This window comes from Scyliorhinus canicula, chromosome 15 (genome assembly GCF_902713615.1).
Source record: "Scyliorhinus canicula chromosome 15, sScyCan1.1, whole genome shotgun sequence".
Classification (NCBI taxonomy): domain Eukaryota; kingdom Metazoa; phylum Chordata; class Chondrichthyes; order Carcharhiniformes; family Scyliorhinidae; genus Scyliorhinus; species Scyliorhinus canicula.
This window is the reverse complement of record NC_052160.1, coordinates 69,366,480-69,375,502: the sequence shown is the minus strand read 5'-3', so window position 1 is coordinate 69,375,502 and position 9,023 is coordinate 69,366,480. Positions and strand designations below refer to the sequence as shown.

The 9,023-nt window shown below is 50.2% G+C and overlaps 1 long non-coding RNA gene across 1 annotated transcript in view; it reads left to right on the top strand.

Annotated features, from left to right (window-relative positions):
* The first annotated feature begins 7,479 nt into the window (after window positions 1-7,479).
* The window catches only part of LOC119978699, a 38,076-nt gene continuing 36,532 nt past the window's right edge, over window positions 7,480-9,023 (top strand). The window contains exon 1 of the long non-coding RNA XR_005463539.1: window positions 7,480-7,763. This is a non-coding gene — a long non-coding RNA (uncharacterized LOC119978699). The remainder of the gene's footprint in view (window positions 7,764-9,023) is intronic.

The following is a 9,023-nucleotide window of genomic DNA, read 5'->3' as shown; positions in this document are numbered from 1 at the left end:
ATCAGACTGGTTGGCCAACTTCCTCTTGGCTTACATGACCGCTGCCCATGCCACCATGGGGTCATGTCAGCTGAATTGCGGATGGGCCATCGCCTCAGAACTCGTTTGGACTTACCAAATTTGGCAGAGAGGGTGGAGGCACATCAGGCCCCCCAGAAAAATCAACATACTTCACAAAAGTGTGACAGATCATTCCAGATGGGTGACCTATTTCTAGTTTGGAATTTCACCTCGGGCCCATGTAGGTTAGCCGGTCAGATACTGTCCTAATCTCGACCCTTATCCGATGTGATAAATATCAGTGATGTGGAGATGCCGGCGTTGGACTGGGGTGAGCACAGTAAGAAGTCTTACAACACCAGGTTAAAGTCCAACAGGTTTGTTTCAAACACGAGCTTTCGGAGCACTGCTCCTTCCTCAGGTGAATGGAGAGGTATGATCCAGAAATATTTATATAGACAAAGTCAGAGATGCCGGACAATGCTTGGAATGCGAGCATTTGCAGGTAATCAAATCATTACAGATCCAGGGAGAGGGATAATCACAGGTTATTAGGTGTGAATTGTCTCAAGCCAGAACAGTTGGTGGAATTTTGCAAGTCCAGGCCAGATGGTGGGGGGTGGATGTAATGCGACATGAATCCAAGATCTCGGTTGAGGCCGCACTCATGCGTGCGGAACTTAGCTATAAGTTTTTGCTCGGCAATTCTGCATTGTCGCGCGTCCTGAAGGCCGCCTTGGAGAACGCTTACCTGGAGATCAGAGGCTGAATGCCTTTGACCGCTGAAGTGTTCCCCGACTGGAAGGGAACATTGCTGCCTGGTGATTGTCGCGCGATGTCCGTTCATTCGTTGTCGCAGTGTCTGCATGGTCTCACCAATGTACCACACTTCGGGACATCCTTTCCTGCAGCGTATGAGATAGACAACATTGGCCGAGTCGCACGAATATATGCCGCGTACCTGGTGGGTGGTGTTACCACGTGTAATGGTGGTATCCAAGTCGATGATCTGGCATGTCTTGCAGAGATTGCCCTGGCAGGGTTGTGTGGTGTTGTGGTCGCTGTTCTGAAGGCTGGGTAATCTGCTGCAAACAATGGTTTGTTTGAGGTTGCGCGGTTGTTTGAATGCCAGTAGTGGGGGTGTGGGGATCAAGGTCATCCTCGACAGTGGCATCATTGCATTCTATGGCATACGTACAGCACATCATTTTTAAAAATAAATTTAGAGTACCCAATCAATTTTTTCCAATTAAGGGGCAATTTAGTGTGGCCAATCCACCTAGCCTGCACATCTTTGGGTTGTGGGGGTGAAACCCATGCTGAGGGAGGGAGAGGAGATAAGACATGTTCCCAAAGGCACGACCGTGGGTTGCCTGTCCTTCCGTTGGCAGAGATGGCTGAGGAGGGGCAGCTGGCAGAGCTGGGACGGGGGGGGGGGGGGGGGGGGGGGGTGAGTAGCTGAGGGTGACCAGGTGATGGGCCATGGGTTGGGGTGTCACAGGGACTGGGATGCCCAGGCACGGATCGCGATTGCTGCGACCTGCAAAGCAGCCATCTTGCTGCAAACCCTACTGATTGCCCACCATGGCCCTTGGTTGTGCAGAATGCAACCACCCCACACCCTCCCTACAGTCCCTCCTCCATCCCTCCCACTCAATGGGGTGCCACCTGCTGTGGGGAATCATGTGGCTCATCCAAGGGGGACGCCCATTGTAGCACCCGCAGGAGGGCGGATTACAAGGGTCATAGAGTGTACTGCTGGCATGGGTAGCGCCAGCTGCCGGTACCCCTGCCGGCAGGTTCGGGTGCCGGGGCCAGAGGCCCCCATGGTGCTGGGCACTGACAGGGCCAGGGGTGCGTTACGGAGGACAGAGTGGGAGAAGAAACAGCTGGGGGTGGGGATAAGAGAGGAGGCGGGCGGGGAGGGGAAGGACATGCAGGTGCAGGGGCTGCAGTGTAGTTCGGGGACCACTGTATAATCCATTGGACTTGGTTGGGCATAGGGGAATGAACCATGCTAACCTTTTACCCCATGCAGACAATGAATTTCAGATTTCCAAACGGGGTTGGCATCTGACTTGCCGCCGCAGCCCTGGGGGATTCATTGAGGCCCTACAGCAGTGGAGCATGCAGCAGCGGAGCAGGAGTAGGCTGGTGAGTATGTAGAGCCTGCCACCCAGCAGACCAAGGACGAGGTGGGAAGGAGGCCTTGTGTGCACCGGCAGCGTCTGTCCTTTGAGGACCTGCTGGACCGGGCCTGTTGCCGAAGATTTTGGCTGAGCAGGGGGATAGTGCAACATATCTGCTGGATCATGGGGCACCTGCAACCGTGGGGTATGGAGGAGGAAACCTCCTCCCGATGGCTGTCAAGGTGATATTCACCCTGGACTTTTTCAGCACGGGGTCCTTCCAGGCGTCGGGTGCAGTGGTTCAAGAAGGCAACTCACTGCCACTTTGTGAAGGACAACTCGGAATGGGCAATAAATGCTGGTCGAGCCAGCGACACCCATATCCCGTCAATTATTTTTTTTAAAGTTATTGACTTCTCGCTGAGGGAAATAGATCTTTCCTATTCACACTGCCTCAATCCCTCATAATTTTATACTTCAAGTAAAATTCCCCTCTCAGTGCTCTGCCCCATGGCAAGGAAAAACAACCTGGGCCGGATACTCCATTTCAGAGACTAAATGCTGACGCCGGGACTGAATCGGTGGTGCTCTGTGACCATGGAAATGGTGCCAGTCCCGGAACAATTCAGGATCTGTTAATGGGCTAGCTCGAGAGGATGGCTGCCAAAGGGGACCCAGTTCACAGGGCTGGATTTACAGCAGGCCGCCTTCACTCCTGATGTATCGCCTGGGGAACCACCTAGATGGAGCATTAGGGTCTGTAAGGCCAGAAAGTTAGACACTAGTTTAGTCGGCATGGGTGCAGGACACAGTTTAGCGCTAGAGGCTAGGGCACAAACCTGTAGAAACATGTTCACCTCTTCACAATAAACACCTGTTCACAAACGTCCCAACCTGCCTCGGTGCTCTGTCAGGGGTGGGCTGGGCTCGCTGCTGAGGGAGTGCTGGGGGGTGGTATGGGTGGCCGTTGAAGGTGGTCACATGCCAGAGCCCCCAGGTCAGCCACCACACATCGCCCTGGTACCGCACTCCGAACCCTCTCCCCACCTCAGCCACTCCAAGGGTTCAAAGGGACCGGGTGATGGCATGACCAGGTTGCATGCAGGGATCAAACAGGTGAACGGTGGGAAGTGGTACCAATGGCAGGTGTCAGATGTTGTCGAACGATCGGAGCACCAAAGCTCATCGCAGCGCGGGTTGTCATCATCCTCCATCCCATGGACCTGGCCCACTGTTACTGCCAACCCAGGGCCTGCACCTCATAGTGAGGCAGGTATGTATCATAGAGGGGGTTTCAGGTGCCAGGGACGGGGAGGGGGGTAGGATGTTGGTGCAGGAGGGTCGACATGGGATGGGAGGTTTGGCCTGGGGGAGGAAGGGGGATGAAATGTTTGGCCACCATCTCCCAGGCCCCCTAGTCGGTGAACCTGATGATGAGTAGAGCGTCCCATGCGCAGCGACGCTGGTGCATACGTTATGTGTCCTGTGCCTGCCCAGGCCCCATGTCCTGCCCTGGCCCTCCTCTGCATCCTCCTCATCGAATGAGGCCTGGCCTTCATCCTCCTGCAGCGCGTTGCCCCTCTGCCGCGTGGACCAGCTGCACGTTCATGGATTGTACGCTTTTCTGTTTGTGAAGGCCATCCCCTCATGTGCCGGTGCCCGTAGGGAAACATGCGTCCCATCAATCACACCCTAGACCTGGGGCATCCCGGCGATGGCGGCGGACCCCGCTGCTTGGGAAACTGGTGGGCTGGTTCAAATTGAAACTGATACGTTGCGGCAACCAGGCATATAGGATCTCCATGAAGGCACGGTGGCAACTGTGCATCGAGGTCTGGGAGATCTCGGACAGATCCCCACTCGGGTATATTCACAGTGCAATTAGGAGGGGAATCCTAGGATTTTGACCAAGCGACAGTGAAGGAACGGTGAAATATTACCAAGTCAGGATGGTGAGTGACTTTAAGGGGAACCTCCAGGTGTTGGGCTTCCCAGATATAGAACATAGAACATAGAACAGTACAGCACAGAACAGGCCCTTCGGCCCTCAATGTTGTGCCGAGCCATAATCACCCTACTCAACCCACGTATCCACCCTATACCCGTAACCCAATAACCCCCCCCAACCTTACTTTTATTAGGACACTACGGGCAATTTAGCATGGCCAATCCACCTAACCCGCACATCTTTGGACTGTGGGAGGAAACCGGAGCACCCGGAGGAAACCCACGCACACAGGGGGAGGACGTGCAGACTCCACACAGACAGTGACCCAGCCGGGAATCGAACCTGGGACCCTAGAGCTGTGAAGCATTTATGCTAACCACCATGCTACCCTGCTGCCCATCTGTTGCCCTTGTCCTTCTAGATGATAGATGATACCGTGGGCAGCACGGTAGCGTTGTGGATAGCACAATCGCTTCACAGCTCCAGGGTCCTTGGTTCAATTCCGACTTGGGTCACTGTCTGTGCGGAGTCTGCACATCCTCCCCGTGTGTGCGTGGGTTTCCTCCGGGTGCTCCGGTTTCCTCCCACAGTCCAAAGATGTGCAAGTTAGGTGGATTGGACATGATAAATTGCCCTTAGTGTCCAAAATTGCCCTTAGTGTTGGGTGGGGTTACTGGGTTATGGGGATAGGGTGGAGGTGTTAACCTTGGGTAGGCTGCTCTTTCCAGGAGCCGGTACAGACTCGATGGGCCGAATGGCCTCCTTCTGCACTGTAAAAAATTCTATTCTATATTGGTTGTGGGCTTGGAAGGTGCTGTCTAAGGAGCCTTGGTGAGTGTCTGCAATGCATCTTGGAGATGGTACACATGACTGTCACTGTTCATTGGTGGTGGAGAGATTGAATGTTTGTGGAAGGGGGAGCAATCAAATGGGCTGCTTTGTCCTGAATGGTGTTAAGCTTCTTGAGTGTTGTTGGAGCTGCACTCATCTAGGCAAGCAGAGACTATTCCATTACACTCCTGACTTGTGCCTTGTAGATGCTGGACAGATTTTGGTGAGTTACTTTCCGCAGGATTCTTAGCCTCTGACCCGATCTTGTAGCCACAGTATCTATATGGCTACTGCAGTTCATTTTCTGATCAATGATGACCCCCAGGATGTTGATTGTTGATTCACTGATGGTAATGCCATTGAATGTCAAAGGGATGTGGTCAAATTCTCTCTTGTAGGAGGTGGTCATTGCCTGGCATTTGTGTAGTGCAGATGTTACTTGCTACTTGTCAGTCCAAGCACAGATATTGTCCAGGTCTTCTTGCATTTGGACATGGACTGCTTGGCTGGGGGCATAGATTTATAGTCTTGATGGAAGGATTAGAGGGGAGATGAGGAGAAATTTTCAATCAGAGAGCAGTGGGGGGGGGGGGGGGGGGGGGGGGGGTTCTGTAACTCACTAAAGATAGTAGAGGCGGAAAACCTCAAAACGCCTAAAGAGCACTTGGATATTCACTTTGAGTGTCTCACTTTCCTGAAAGGCTATGGGCTAAAATCTGAACAGTGGGATTTGGCTGGATGGCTCTTTTTCAGCCAGTATGGACAGGATGGGAGGAGTGGCCTCTACCTCTGTTGTATAGTTCTATGGCCAAGATTGTACAGCCCCACCATGGCATGCCATCCACTGACGGAGTGTGGCTGGTCATTTAAACACAAGGATAATGTGCAAACTCCACACAGTCGTCCGAGGTTGGAGTATTGTAACCTTAAGCACTGAGGCTCCTATACAAGTGAGGCAGCTCCAAGAGGTTATGAGGATTTGAGGTAAATAGAGAAGAGACATTTCTGTTGTGCAAATAGAAGCGTTTAATTGAATGGGATATTTGATTGTACAGGGCGCAGCAATGAAGATTTATAATGTACAACTCACAGTCAAAGGCTGGAAGGATGTAACCCATTTTTGTTGAAGATTTCTTTTACACAATTAATATTTAATACCTTATATTCACTAAAGAGGAATAAATTGCCATCAGTGTTATATCTGCAGGTCGAGCCACAGGCATAAGAGCTGGAAAATGTGTTCAAAGTTTCATATTTCCTTTACTTGCCACCAAATCTGAAGAGTGGAAACTAATTGTGCGTCAGTGCTTTTTGTTAACCTGTTGTTTGGGTGGGGAAGGGAAAGTGGGCCAATATCCACATAGGCCTGGTGAGGCTAGGCCAGATAGGTATGTTGTCCACTTCAACTTTTTAAAGGCAGACACAACTTTTACAATGATACCTATTTAATACATCAACATTTTGATTCAGGTCAAAATCTTGGAACTCCCTCCCTAACAGCACAGTGGGTGTACCTACACCACATGGACTGCAGTCATTCAAGAATCCCTTCACAAGTTGCAAGTAAGGATGGACAATAAATATTGGACGAGCCAGCAGCATCCACATCCCATGAACAAATTTAAAAACAAAAGAATACTCTTATGATGGTTGTACTTCAAAGGCACTTGATTGGTCTTAAATCTAGGGACACTAATTCGCCAACTAGAACTAGAGGGACACAGTTTAAAAATAATGGTTGTCTCCTTTAAGACAGAGATGAGGAGAATTTTTTTCCTAGAGTCTTTGGAACTGTCTTCCCCAGCCCGCAGTGGAGGCAGGGTCAATGAATATTTTAAAGTCAGAGTTGGATAGATTCTTGGCGAACACAGGAGTCAAAGGTTTTCGGGTGTGGAGTTGAGGCTACATTCAGGTCAGCCATGATGTTGTGGAAAGGCAGAGCAGGCTCAAGCAGCCAAATGGCCGATTCCGGCTCCTAGTTCGTATTTTAACATAAATTTCGCAAAATCGGCAGAGTCTAAAATCATGTTAAATTGTTGAGGTAAATCAATAATGATTTTATGTACATTTTCTTCTATTTACGGGTAATATATTGGAACAGAAACACCACTCTTCTCTACACTAGACAGTCAGGACAAGGACAAAACCTTCAGCTGAAAGATGCAGAAACTTAATGTTGAACTGTACATGGGTTATGTTGTCAGCACCTTCTCAGTAGATTGCAAAGCACAAGGCTGAACCTTCATAGTTTGAAACATTCATCCTTTTTGGCCGAGAATCACAGCGGGGAGGTGTAATATAAATAACGTATCGATAGAAAAACTCAGTAACATTTTTAACTCATCCTAATCCACCATACTCAGTCTCCCCACCCCTGGGGTGCCATTACACTTTAATCAGCACAAGATTAAACAATTTAATCATGAAACATTTTCTATGATGTGGTAACATTCTGCGCATCCCTTTGCTGAATGACTCTGTTGAATACCATTCACCGGAAGATTTTAGTTAAACTCTGGTAATTAATTTGTTTGTGTCTCTAGAACCTGTAGTTTGAGTGGAAAGGACCATTAAAAAGAAGAACGTGCCTCATCAGTGACCTGCAGTCTGATTGGTCCTGCCAGGCAATTGACAGAATCAGTGATCTTTAAACCAGCTCTACAGCAAAGGCTTAATCAAGTAACTACAGTGGTACGCTGATGGTGATGCGAGCTGACTGCTTGACTACGCTGGAGGCTATGACCAGCTCTGCTGTCGAGATCCGAGGAACTCTGTGAGCTGATCATTCAGGCGAACGGTACTGCCGAGTTCAAGTTCGTTATCTGCACGATGGTGAGATATCCTGTGGGCACTTGGTAAGTGGTGATGCGACCTATGACATTGATGGAGCACAGTTTAACTTCTGTCATAGGAATCAAAATTGTGACTCGCTTTTTCAAAATGTAACTGACAGGCTTATTTTATAAATGAAAAATATTATGGAGTTTAAATTTTAAAAAACAATCACTTGTATGTTGTAGATATCATGTTGAATATGGGGAGCTAATAAGTACTTACAGCGAGATTTTTAGGTTTGACAGCTAGATGTTATGGGATCTTAACTTCCAGGTCCTCAGTGCCATGGGTTTTATTGGACTCCTAATTTTAAAGCTGTTTCATTTTTAATCAATTGGATTGAAATATTTAGGGCTGAATTCTCCGCTCCCGGGAAAAATCGGGAGGGCCGTCGTGAACTTGGCCGAGTTTCACGACGACCTCGGAGGCCGCTCCTCGCCCCATATTCTCCCCTCCTGGCGGGGTTAGGAGCGGCGTTCCATAACTCTCGGCCGTGGGGGCATCACGCCAAGAATGACACGGGCGGCGCACCTAATGACGTCAGCCGCGCATGCGCAGGTTGGCCAGCTCCAACCCGTGCATGCGCGGCTGATGGCATGACGCTGACGGCACGAACCCGCGCATGTGCGGTGGCCATCTTTCCCCTCAGCCACCCCGCAAGACGTGGCGGCTTAATCTTGTGGGGCGGCGGAGGGGAAATAGTGCGTCCGATTTGGACGCCAGCCCGACGATCGGTGGGCACCGATCGCGGGCCTGTCCCATCCCGAGCACAGTCATGGTGCTCTTTCCTTGCTAGGCCACCTACAAGCCCCAAACGGGCTTCTCACTCCCGTTTCACGATGGCAGCGACCAGGTGTGTTTGCCGCCGTCGTGAAACGGCCGTGAACGGCAGGCCGCTCGGCCCATTGGGGTCGGAGAATCGCTGTTCACCGTGAAAAACGGCGAGTCAATAGCTAGATCTCAGATGTAACCAAAACTGCACAGGGTGGTTGACACATCCTGACATAAATCTGATTTGTATACCAAGGTTAGTTAAGAAATCATCTCAGCCAGCAAGTAAATCAGAAAATTGTGAGCGACCATACATACAATCGTGCAAACTGATTCTTTTGCTGATCAGATCAGTGGAAGAGTGCTTATTGTTTTTTTAAATACTCGTTCATGGGATGTGTGTGTCGCTGGCAAGACCGGCATTTATTGCCCATCCCTAATTGCCCTTGAGCTACCTTCTTGAACTGCTGCAGTCCATGTAGTGTAGGTACACCCACCATGCTGGTAGG